The 11,628-nt window shown below is 35.6% G+C and overlaps 1 protein-coding gene across 3 annotated transcripts in view; it reads left to right on the top strand.

The window, feature by feature from the left end:
* Positions 1 to 11,628, top strand: part of SOX6 (SRY-box transcription factor 6) — a 243,134-nt gene that overhangs the window by 20,285 nt on the left and 211,221 nt on the right. The window lies entirely within an intron of this gene.

The raw sequence follows: 11,628 nt of genomic DNA, 5'->3' as shown, positions 1-11,628 counted from the left end.
CTAGTGTTAATGCCATGGAGAGGCTGCCAGGGTGGTTGCGTGCTGAGGGCTGATGTGGTCTAGTATAATTAGCTCAGAGTTTTCTCCTGCTGTGCTGAGGGTCTTATGTATTTGGATGACCCCCGTCTCTTTCACGACCTTGCTCCACAGGAACTGCTGGACTGCAGGGCTTTGCCAAGTACCAACATAAAAATTCATATTCAAATGAAAACTTAAAATTGTTTTTGTTTCAGTAGCTTGTGTAGATTCTTCCCAGAATTGTTGTCTGATACGAGCGCTTATACCAGTCGGAGAACTAATTTTGGTTACTTTTTCAAAAGTGCTTGTCTGTGTAAGTGAAGAGATCTTGTTATCTGGAATCAGTTCAAGAGGAGTAGACTGAAAAAGTACAGAGCATGATACATACAGTCTGCTAGTCTTCAGCATTACCTTACTGCTTTTTTGCTTTTCTCTGCGCTGAGTGTTTGGAAGAATATTATGTCCTATGATCCCTGGTAGTTATGTAATGATAGTTGGTTTTTCACTGAAAACATAGAAATTTCATATTGTAAATGGACTCAATGTAATTTTTCTATGCCAAGAAAAGGTGTTAAGGATACATCTTTAGCTGAATAAAGAAGTTTCCATAAATCTCAGTACAGTTGCTGATTTACAGTGTCTGAGGATTTGACCCATACTCAACAGTCTGTAATGATTCTATCTCTGTGTCATAATTCTTGATTAAAAGATACATTTCTTTGAAATTCTATTCATATTTGGTTTAGAATCACAGACACTAGACTGTCTTGCTGCTGGCTCTTGGTAGGAATGATAGCCATACCAGCTAAATATGACTGTGAAGCTGTATGTTCTGTATGGCAGTGCTTTTGAAGTTGATAATAGAACTCTCAACCACTGTCCATGAGAAAATGAAACTATTCAGATCTGGTTTTGGAAGTAATAGGCTGCACATACTATGTACTGTTTGCTTGTCTATTATAAATTATTACCAATAACCCCAAGTGGGAAACTGTTACAAAATATAGCCCTGAGCAAAAATTGACAGTTTGTGAAGACAAGACTTTACGAATCCAGATCATATGTTTTATCCTTAAATATAGGAAAAAATGGGTCAGAATGAAAACCACAACAAGGTGCTGTGTATTTCAATAGTAAACACACTGCCTCACAAGTTCTAATAGAATATTTCAGTATTTTAGCTAAAATCACTTGTAAGAGATCTAAGTGAATTTAAATGGTAATAGCAAAAATGTTTAAATTCACTGACAATACTTTTAAGTTTACATCTAAGACATTTGAGTTTTGACTTTTTTTGAGGACAACTAAGTTTAACTGGTCATTTGGTTCATGTGCTGGTTTATGTTTTTCCTTGTATTTTGATGCTTTGTAATGTTCATTGACATTTAAAAATACTAACATGTAAGTTTGAGGACTAGGAAATGTAGAGCAATTCAAGGCCTGGGTTCTCTTCACCTTTACCCTTATGATTTATTCAGCTGTGCATGTTTCCTTCTTGTTAGAAATCAGATATTGTATGCCATAATCCTCCATGAAAATGGGGTAGTTGAGGGTCCTCAGATATTGCAAATTATTTCTTCCCAACAATTTCGTGCCACTTTTGTGCCAAACTGAAACCAAAAGACAGGGAAAGGGGTTTCCTTTGCAACTGCTGCAGTCTCAGAGTGCTGTATACAGACTGCATGCCACTTGATCTCTCCAAGTTGAATGATGAAATGGTGAAAAATTTACCTGTGACAATTACTTTTAATATTCTCTGGTTATTTTCTGTGCTTAGTCCAAATACCTTAATAAATCCCTTAAAAATTCAAAACTTGGTAGAGGTTTCATCTGTGAATCTTGGGAAAGGATAGGAGGATCAAAGTCTCAAAAAATTGAACTTTAAATTGTTTGAGCTCCTTAATGGCAACTGATAAGTTTAATTAACAGGGGAGAAAATGTTTTACTTTATTCGAAGTCTTATAATTTTGTAATTATTTCTCATTTGTCTTCATATTTTCATATTGAAGTACATGAAAATTAAGGAAAAAGGGCCCCATCCACTCCCTCCCATGAAAACTTGCACAGCCCAAGCAGTGGAGGGCTTGGGGGAAGAAAAGGAGAAGTTGCTGCATTGTTGTTCTTGGCCACTTTGCCAGTCAAACTAGGCTATTTCTGGAATATTTCCTGAGTAGTTTCAGCTAGGCATAGTATCCTCTGTAGTCTTTTTCTGAACAATATGCTGCTTCAGACTACCCTGTCCTTTATTCCAGTAGTAGCTGCAGCTTGCTGGTAAATGAGGCGGTTCCTGCAGGGGACTGTAAACACATTTTAGGGTTCCCATTGTGTGTAGGTAAGGATCATATTGTTTAAGCCTTAATTCAAAACAATGAAATATGTGCACAATGATGCCTTGTAAAAGCCTGTTCATAAGAACTCCAACACAAATCAGTTTCTCAAAGTGGCATCAAGTAGGGCATTTTGTCTAGTTTTGTTTTATCTGATCAAAATGCTGTTGACTTTAAAATTGATTTGGGTCTTTGCTGCCTTCCTTTCTTCCTCTGTTCCTACTGACACATATCCTATCTCTCCTCCTGCTTTACTGCTTAGTCCCTTGAATACAATGCTACTGTAGGGAATATCACTGGGAGTGCATCAATATTGTGATACAGCTGAAAAGAAGGAGCTGTGTTGTTTGATAGTGTAGTGCATAAAAGCAAGCATCAATAGCCAGAACTGTAGGCAGGTTGTAGCAGGAAAGCCCAGACTTTTGGTGCTGTACTTGAGCTCTTGGGGGTGCAGCACCTGAGACCAGTTGCAGGAGGTGTTGCCAGTTTTGTGGAGCCTGCCTCTTTTCCTTAACCTCTTCTGCAAGGCTAATAGCACATGTAATCTGCTTACCCCTTACTGCTCTTTGTGAATGTTTCTTCAGAGAAAAATGATGTCAAAGACTGATTCTTGGCTTTACATATTTTACTTTTCTCTCTTTCATAACTTTACCAGTACTGATGAAACTTAAAAAGGTGTGAAGGTTTACATCAATAAATGTATAAGAACTTTGTGTATGCATTAGCGGTGACTGGAGTACTGATACAGAAAAGGTAATCCATAGTATCACCCAATGATGCAGTTTTTACAAGAACTCCTCAATTTTAGCTTTATTTCTGTGAACCAGATGAAAATATTTTTTCAAGTGTATATCCTACCTAGGACACTCTTTTATATTTTATAGGATGCCCAGAGCTACTGTAGATATAAAACACAGTTTCTGATTATGAGATCTCTGCATCACCAAAATGCAAATTTCATTCCTGAATATGTAGGCCACTTGCTGAATAACCTAGAGAAATATATAGTGAAAATGTTAGTTCTCATGTATTCAGATTACCCCCCTCAAAGGTTTTCCTCAGGTTTTTAATATCTTGAACATCCCAGTTCTGAGGCAGTCTACAGTTCAAACTTAATTTTCTGTTCTTAGAGTGAAATCATCTAAATAAACAAATAAAAGTGGCACGTCATGTGTAGTTTGTGCCAAAGTACGCCATGTGCCAGTTAGAATTAATGTTTATGAATCCTCACACGTATGACTTTATAATCATAACAACACAGATATATATAGACTTGTCCCTAACATCTCGGATGCCACTTGCAGTACTTTAAACGTGCACAGGTAACATCCCATCATGGTTCTGACCTGCAGGGTTTTTGTAGTGTTTAATGAATCACTTTCTTCAGCTGTTTTTCTTCTTCACTTAAGGAAAGGCATATAAATCTTATTGCTAAATAATACTAAGAAGTGTGATAGCAAAAATAAAATCCCTCCTCCTTTTCTTTATGAATAGCCAGATGGATGTGTTTACCCTCAGAGAAACTTAGATGTGATATTTTTGTTATGTTTTGTTTTCCTCCTGGTAATTATGTTGGCACTTTGCTGATCCCTAGTCGTGTATTATTACAATGTAAGGTGACAATTTGATTGTCTTCAGTTGGAGAAACAAGTAATTTTATATTCACCAAGCTGTCAGGTAACAGTACCTCATAGTACTAAGAGCTCCTGGCAATGTGGTTTGGCACCTATATTTAAGAGCTTTGATGCTTGCATAACTTCTACTGAATCAGAAATATTTTGCCTGCTAGAAATGTTTTTAGGCTTATTGTGTACAGTTTTTAGTAAAAGTGCAATTTAGAACTGAGCTGCAGAGCCACTGTTGTGTGTTACATGGAGGTACTAATTAGGTGGTTTAGTGCAACTGGCTACAGGTGAGCCTGAAATTGATATTTCATTTCACTGTCTGCTGAGGTGCTCTGTTTGATTTAGACATGAGAATCAGAAATATGGACAAGGGGAGAGAAATCTGACTGGAGATAAAATATTTCTATTCTGAATTAGGTGGTGCAGAGAAGTGGCACATGGCCTTTTGTTTTCACACCTGTAGGATTTTAAATTAACTGTTTAACTCATTAGGTGAAATCTTAAGCACCTCCTGAAAATTAACTGTAGGAGGAAAAAGTTGTAAAAATACTCTGTCTTAGCAGTGGAGTATGTAGCTCATAGAGTACTGAAAGGATTTAATGAACCTTTCAGGAACTGACATCCATCAGGTGTAAGTGTGGTCAGAAAGGTTTCTACTTATTAGAACAAGTTCTTAACTAGCTCTGTAAGGGAAAAAATAAATGTATTCTTGTCTTGTGTAAAGCCTCAACTCAAAGTCTTAACATACTGAAATAAATTCCTCAGTATATTTAGGTATTCTTTATCAAAACCATTTATATAATCATTCAGTTAATTAAGTAATTCTATTCCCTAAAAGTATATGAATTAATGATTATTTATGGCAACCACTGTTTTTTAATTTTATTGTTAAGAGTTGCTTTTATTTATATTGTATTGCCTAAAACAATGAATCCCAGTAAGATGCTGATGGATAAATTCTTGGCATGCTCACTCTTCTTCCCATAGTTATTGGTACAGATAGCTGGAAGTCAGTGCTGCCTTTTTTCTTTTTCTTCTTCCAACAGTAAGAAATTTGATATCCAGAGACACATGGCATGGTCATGGGACTTTAAAGGCAGCCATCACTGAGAAGCTAATACCAACCAATTAAACAGAGGTGGTTACGTGATGTAACATTATCAGGAGAAACAATTCATGAGTCAAAGCATTCCAGGGCATATGAGCTCCAGTCCAAAGAACAGTCTCAAGCTGTTTAAAAAAAGCGACAGCAATATTGTCAGCTAAATATAAACTACAGAAAATATTAACTACAGTGACTGAAGATGAGCACATCCCAGGTGTTAAATGACTATGCTTTCACTGCCCTTTACTGCATTCAAGGAGAGTTCACCTTAGGCATTTTTGGTGAAAGCTTCTGCTAGTGAATAAAGAGAGTGGAACTTTTAACCTACCAGAAACGTAGCTTGTATTTTGGAATTTTGCGAATCCAAATAAACACTTTGGATTTTCATTGAAAAGTCATCAGGGGCTACAAGGCTGTTCTGCTGCATCCACTTGAATGTTTTTGACAACCAGATGAATAGACAGGAATGCATCCCTTAATCCTAGTATTTTACTGTGCCTGCATGGCTGAGAAGGGGTATAAAAACAATTCCAAGGAGTTGGTTTAGGTCTCACATTGTTTGATTACAAATAAGAAGAAATACCATAAAAATTATTTCAAACCCCTCTGAGCTTTGCAAAAGTCTGAATCTGAAGTCAAACTTTGTGGTATGGATTCCTATCTATTAGCAGAAGTATAATTTGTCTGTACTGGAAAAGCAAGTGCAGGAGTAGCTGAGTGTGTATCTTGGAAGCCGTGGGTGTATTGCTTAGCCTGATGCTTATTTCAGCTAGAGATTTGGGTGCTCAGTGATATGGCTGTCATTTCTCGAATCATATTTTCTTCCATCCCTCCTCTCCACTCTACCACTTTTATTTTCCTGCAACTACCATAAAGTCTCTAATCTTGCAGTGAGTGCTGTTTATGATCTATGTGTAACTAACTGCAAAATGAAGCCAGGAAATAGCTTGAGGGAGTTAAGCTGATTGGCCGAAGGCCTTGCTGTGACTCAGGGCCAGGAAGAGAAATTGGGAGAATCCTAATGCATTGCTGCCTGGTCAATTTATAGAGGGTTTGTGCATGGTGATGCAGGTTAGGGTGTGGGGCCCTAGAAGAATGGAATCTTTAACTGCTCATTTGTGGTACTAAGGTTCCTTGAAAACAGATATGAGATTTCATAATTTTAGGAAATAACTGTTTATTCAGCAAAGGCAGACAGATTACAGCATTAGATTTACATGACTGACGTTACAGAGTTATACCTACAGGACGTTGTTTGGCTATTGGCAAAGCATTTTCATTCGTCTTTCAGTCTGTCTGAACACTGCTGTAACTGGTAGCTTTATATAGCCAAAACAAAGACCACTTATCCTAAAAGTTTAAACAACACTAAACTGGTTTACAGCTAGAAATAAGTAACTTGTTCCAGTGACTTTTATACAACTCTGTCACTATATCCCATTCTACATCAGGCTTGTACTTTTATAGGTGAACTTGCCCTGTGAAGTAGATTGCATTAAGGATGCCTTTGAGTTTCAGAAGGTGTGCAATGGGTACAAATGAGGAGGGTAGTGTGAGCAGTGCAGGTAGAGTGTACAATGCATTTAATTTATCCCAAAGCTGTGTGTTGGTTTGTAAGGGTCCTCCAAGGCACGTTTAATATTGTGAGAGAAGTAGACACGTTTGTTATTTTTTTAGGTGTGGAGGACTAAGATGCTGAATTTTACTTTTCATGAACACCAGGTTAGCATAAAAAATTAGAAGGAAATATTGAAAAGGTTATGAGTACTTCTAAAAATGATTTCTCTTAATTTATTTAGTTCTGGAGTCACCAAAGCACTTAGACATGTGCTCAACTTTTTGAAACTGAGTAGTCCAATTTGGAACTAGTGGACTGCTTGCATACTTGCAGTTAATAATGCACTTAAGTACTTTAATCTGGCACTTTGGGGAAAAGGAATGGAGACTGTTCATAAAAGCTCTGTAAACTAATGTATGTCTAATCTAATCTGATTCCAATCTACTGTTGGAGCTGTAGACCTGGGTTATGTCTGTACTGCAGACACTAAAGCAGGATGAATTAGTCCATTTGAGTACCCATGCTACTGTAGTTGGAGTGCTATCAGAAACGAGCTTGTTTAAAATTAGTTTGAATATCTCAGCATTACAAAGCAGTCATTTATGTGGCCGCAGTGTAGACATGCTTTTAGGTTTATGAATGCTTTGTGAGGGTGGAGCAGAGTAGAAGCTAGAGTCTCCAGCCAGCCACAAGTCTACTTGTCATATATCTCATTGTTATTGCTTAGTTTATATATTTTTGGGATAGTGTTGAGCTATGACGTTACTATTATCGGTGTTAAATACTTTGTGACTTGATTTTGAAGTGCCTAGCAGCTAAAACTCCAAGTCTAGCCATAATTATTAGTGCAACATTTAATCATGAGCAGTCAGCAGGGATGGAAGAATTTAGCCTTAGGAAATGTTTCATGTCAGGAATATAATCTAATTGTTTCAACAAAGAGGATATACATCGCTAGAAGAATTTGAGGCTATAGAAAAGCCTTAATCAATGAGTATTATTATTTGTATTTATACACACTATCTGCAGGAAAAAAGGAAAACATTTTGAGAATCTGAAGTGCAGTCTTCGTTAGAAGAGAGAGAATTTTGGTTTTGGATTAAAATAAAAATCCATGTCAGATATGTGAAGAATGGAGCTATTTGGGATTGTGTGTAGTTATATGTAGGTAAGAACCCTTTAGTTTAATTTTAGCTTTACTATCATGGTATTGAGGCTCACTGAAACTGGGGGTCCATTCCTCAGCTTTATTGAGGTTTTGATCCTATTCTTTTTCTGTCTCAGTTTCAGAATGAGATAGAATATATTCTAGTTTTGGAAAATCCAAATCAAGATTTATTTATTTCTCAGAGTTGAGTAGGTGATAGGGCTTCATATAATTAGTGCCTTTTCCAACTCTTTTTTCATATCTATTAGGTATATTTTCCACCTTTGGTGATTGCTGTGTTCAGCTAATCTGTCAATTTAACCAAAGCAACAATTTCACAATGTGGTTTTCTTTCTGATTGTGTGCTGTGTAATCAATATACTGATATAATGTGAGTGTAATTTCCTCTCTTATTTTATCTCCACTGCACAGTATTATAAATAAACAGCTAAAAAAGAAAAAAGAAAGAAAAGCACCAAACAAATCTGTTGCATCTTCTTTTAAGATTGTACCACTGTAGACACTTGTTCTAGTAAAGTAGAATTGGACCCACTTGATTGCATTTAAATTTTTCATGCTTCAGCAGTTTGTCTGGGAGCACAGTAAAGAAAACCCCCCGAGCGAGGATAGCTTAGAATAATAGAACTTGATTTTGTGTATTATAGCGGCACCATTTGCGCTGCTGTAGTTAGGGTTGTGTCAGCACTTCCATTATAAACCCCTGTTTGCAGGGGTTATAACTAGGAAGATATTTTTTTTGTCAGAAACTTTTTAAAAAATCATTTGGGTGAATTTGATTGATAATACGTGAAAAAATAAATGATAATGAAAATTAGTAAATTTCGGATACTTTTACAAGCCTTATTTATTATGAATATTGATTTTGATTTTTTTTGTTTTGTTTTGTTCTCAACAAGGATTTTAGCAAATGCATTTTTCATATTTTAAATGTAAAATTGGGAAGTTATTATGGCTTAAAATTTGGCTGCTATTCATACTCTCATTTTAAACATTTAAACATGTTAACACAACAACCTGTTATATGGTTCAATGTTAACATAAACATACTCTACTCAAAAGGACCAGATTCTTCTCCCTTTGAATTTGATGAGACCTTAGAGTTTTCCACTGAACTCTGTCTTTGGAACTGATGGAGTTCTGTGTGCAGAATTCTCCCATTTAAATCAAAACAAACTGGTGATGAGTAAAAACCTCCATGAAGTAATTGCCTGGATAATACTCAGTTGTAGAGTTTCTATTCACTCTGTTTTTCAGATTATAAACCCAGGAATAATCAGTATTTGGTGCATAACCTGGTACCTCAGAAGGCATGCACACATGAGATGTATTGATTGAGTTAATGATTGTGCTGGAAAAAGAAGGTGGAGGGCTTCATCTGGCAGTGTCCTACATCTCTGTCCCTTTTACCCCAATGTTTAAAATCTAGCAACCAAAAATCTGGAAGGTTCATTAAATGCTGAACTCTGACTGTAGTTAGTGTTCTATATCATGCCAACAAAGGTTTATAGGAAAATAGAAGCAAAACACACTATTTAAAAAATGTCATGAGAAGACCAAGTCCCTTGAAGGCCTGCTTGAACTTGCTGTTCTGTTCAGACTTCAGGACTATAGTAACTGAGTAAAGTTCAGTATGAAAATGTGTCTGCCCGTAATGCAGCAGTGAAGAAAAGGGTGGAGCTGGAAAGCATTCGAATCCTGCTCTTGGTCCATTCTATTAGTCTAGTACAGAAAAAAGTTGGTGAGCATGACCTGAGATGATTAGCAAATGCTACTTTGTCAATATAATTTTATTTTAAAAGTTAACAGAGTCCCATTTTCTCTCTGTAATCAATTTAAATAACAGAACATGAATAGAGATTTTTATTTTATTTTGTTTAAAGCATCATAAATAAGAGGAAAGCATATTAGTGTGTATGGCAAAGGAAAAGTGTTTCCTCTGCAGGGCATTACCAGTAGATAGCTTTACTGAATGGTCACTTGAGGAAACACCAAAAGCCTGTTTATGAAATAGAGGTGAAGCCTTTCCAGACTAATTATATTCAGCATGTAATTTCTAAACTTCAGTCTGAATTTTGATTTTCAATTAACATTCCCAATTTGAAGATAATTTTCTATTTAATGTAATTGCAGGAAATAATTTATTGGCTGATTAAGACTGAGGGCCCAGCCTTCCTTAAGAAAACAGTCCCTAACAAACCAGCCTTTAAAGCCAACTCAGAGCTTTGGACAGATTCAGCCTATTTTTGCAGCTGCAGAGTTGTGTTTAATTAGGATTGTGCACTATTATTCATTGGTGCAGTTTGTAGTTGAAATTATTCTTAGGAGACATTTTCATTTCTGGTTTTGTGTCATGATTAATTTATGGTGAAGAAACAGCCCTAGCTATAGCTTTTCACAGAAGCTCGTGCAGTTTCAAACAGGAATGAGATCTGTTGCGAAGGTGAAAGAAAGAAAAATCCTTTATTGTGACTTACGGGCTTCATGTCTGATTCTCAAATTGCATAGAGCACTGACTTGTATTTTCACGTGAGTGATTACATTAACACGACTACTTTAATGAGAAAAGGAAAAGTAAACCTTTTATTTTATCTTGGATCATAGTAATTATGAACCAGAACCTTTTGAAGTCTGTACAATAATTCTGGTTGCTGACCTCTTGGCATATTCTCTGTAGCATCAACACAAATTCTTTAGTGTAGTGAGAATGTAACGCACGGTTTAAATTCCTCAGTTATGCTTATTGGCAACATTAATATTAGACTCCCACTTATACTTGGGTTCTCCTAAAGAAAACACAAACCCTTTTTTCCCCACCAGTATCGAGTTTAAGAGGCAGGATTATCTCTATTTACACAGTAGTTATTCTAAATAGGTATCAGTGTTTTAATATGTTTCGAAGCACTTCAAAGCTTGTAATACTTTCATATAGCAGTGTACATAATTAGATTAGTTGATCCTATATTAATTTTTTTTTTCACTGTATGATAGTAAATCTGAACTCCCTCATTAATTGTGAGAAATTTAGCATTAGCTGTTAAATCCTATGTGAAACACAGGCTGCTACATAAAAACTACTGTTTAAATTGGAATTAACTTAATTATTTTTCTTTGCACTTGATATTTCCTTCACTGTAATATTCATGAAAGCATGTGACAGATTTGTAAATTTAACTGTTAGTCTCAGATTTCCAGACCCTTTAATCAGTATTTATTTGTCTGTAGAAACAGTACTAGCAAGTTAATGATTTGCTAATTTGGAAAATGCTCATGTGGTTTCCTATGTTAACTGATTTGTGCATTTTTAAAGAAATGGTATGAAATCAATTATTGTTAAAAAGCAATTAAGGTGAAGATCTTATTCCTTAGTCTCACAGCCATTTCAGTGTCAAGGATATTCTAAAGTTACTAAAACTGAGAAAATAGCTAATATATTCTATCTGTCTTCTTTTAGGTTTATTAATGACGTTTTAACAGTAGCAGTTAATCTTATTAGAAATTTTAAACAAAGTGTTTTCAGATTTTGAGTTGAAGTCAGTTATATTTTCATCTAAGTGCAGAAACTCTGGTAAAAGCTGTGTTTGCTTATGAGATGGTAGTAAGAGGCCATTTTTAGGAAAAGACATTTAACATAAATCAATGCATTAATTCATTACACTTTTAAGTAATTTAAAGTAATTTGTTGAGCTGTATCCTGTACTCAATGCCTAATATGAAATGAAACATAATTATTTTAGATTTTTTAGTTCAAAGTGGAAAAGTTTACTCAGATATTATCCATCCATTCAATAAACTCTTCAGTTTTTAGGACACTTTTCACATGAACATCT

Source organism: Indicator indicator, chromosome 21, assembly GCF_027791375.1.
Source record: "Indicator indicator isolate 239-I01 chromosome 21, UM_Iind_1.1, whole genome shotgun sequence".
NCBI lineage: Eukaryota > Metazoa > Chordata > Aves > Piciformes > Indicatoridae > Indicator > Indicator indicator.
Note: the sequence above shows the minus strand (reverse complement) of the source record. Positions and strands in the feature narration are given on the sequence as shown.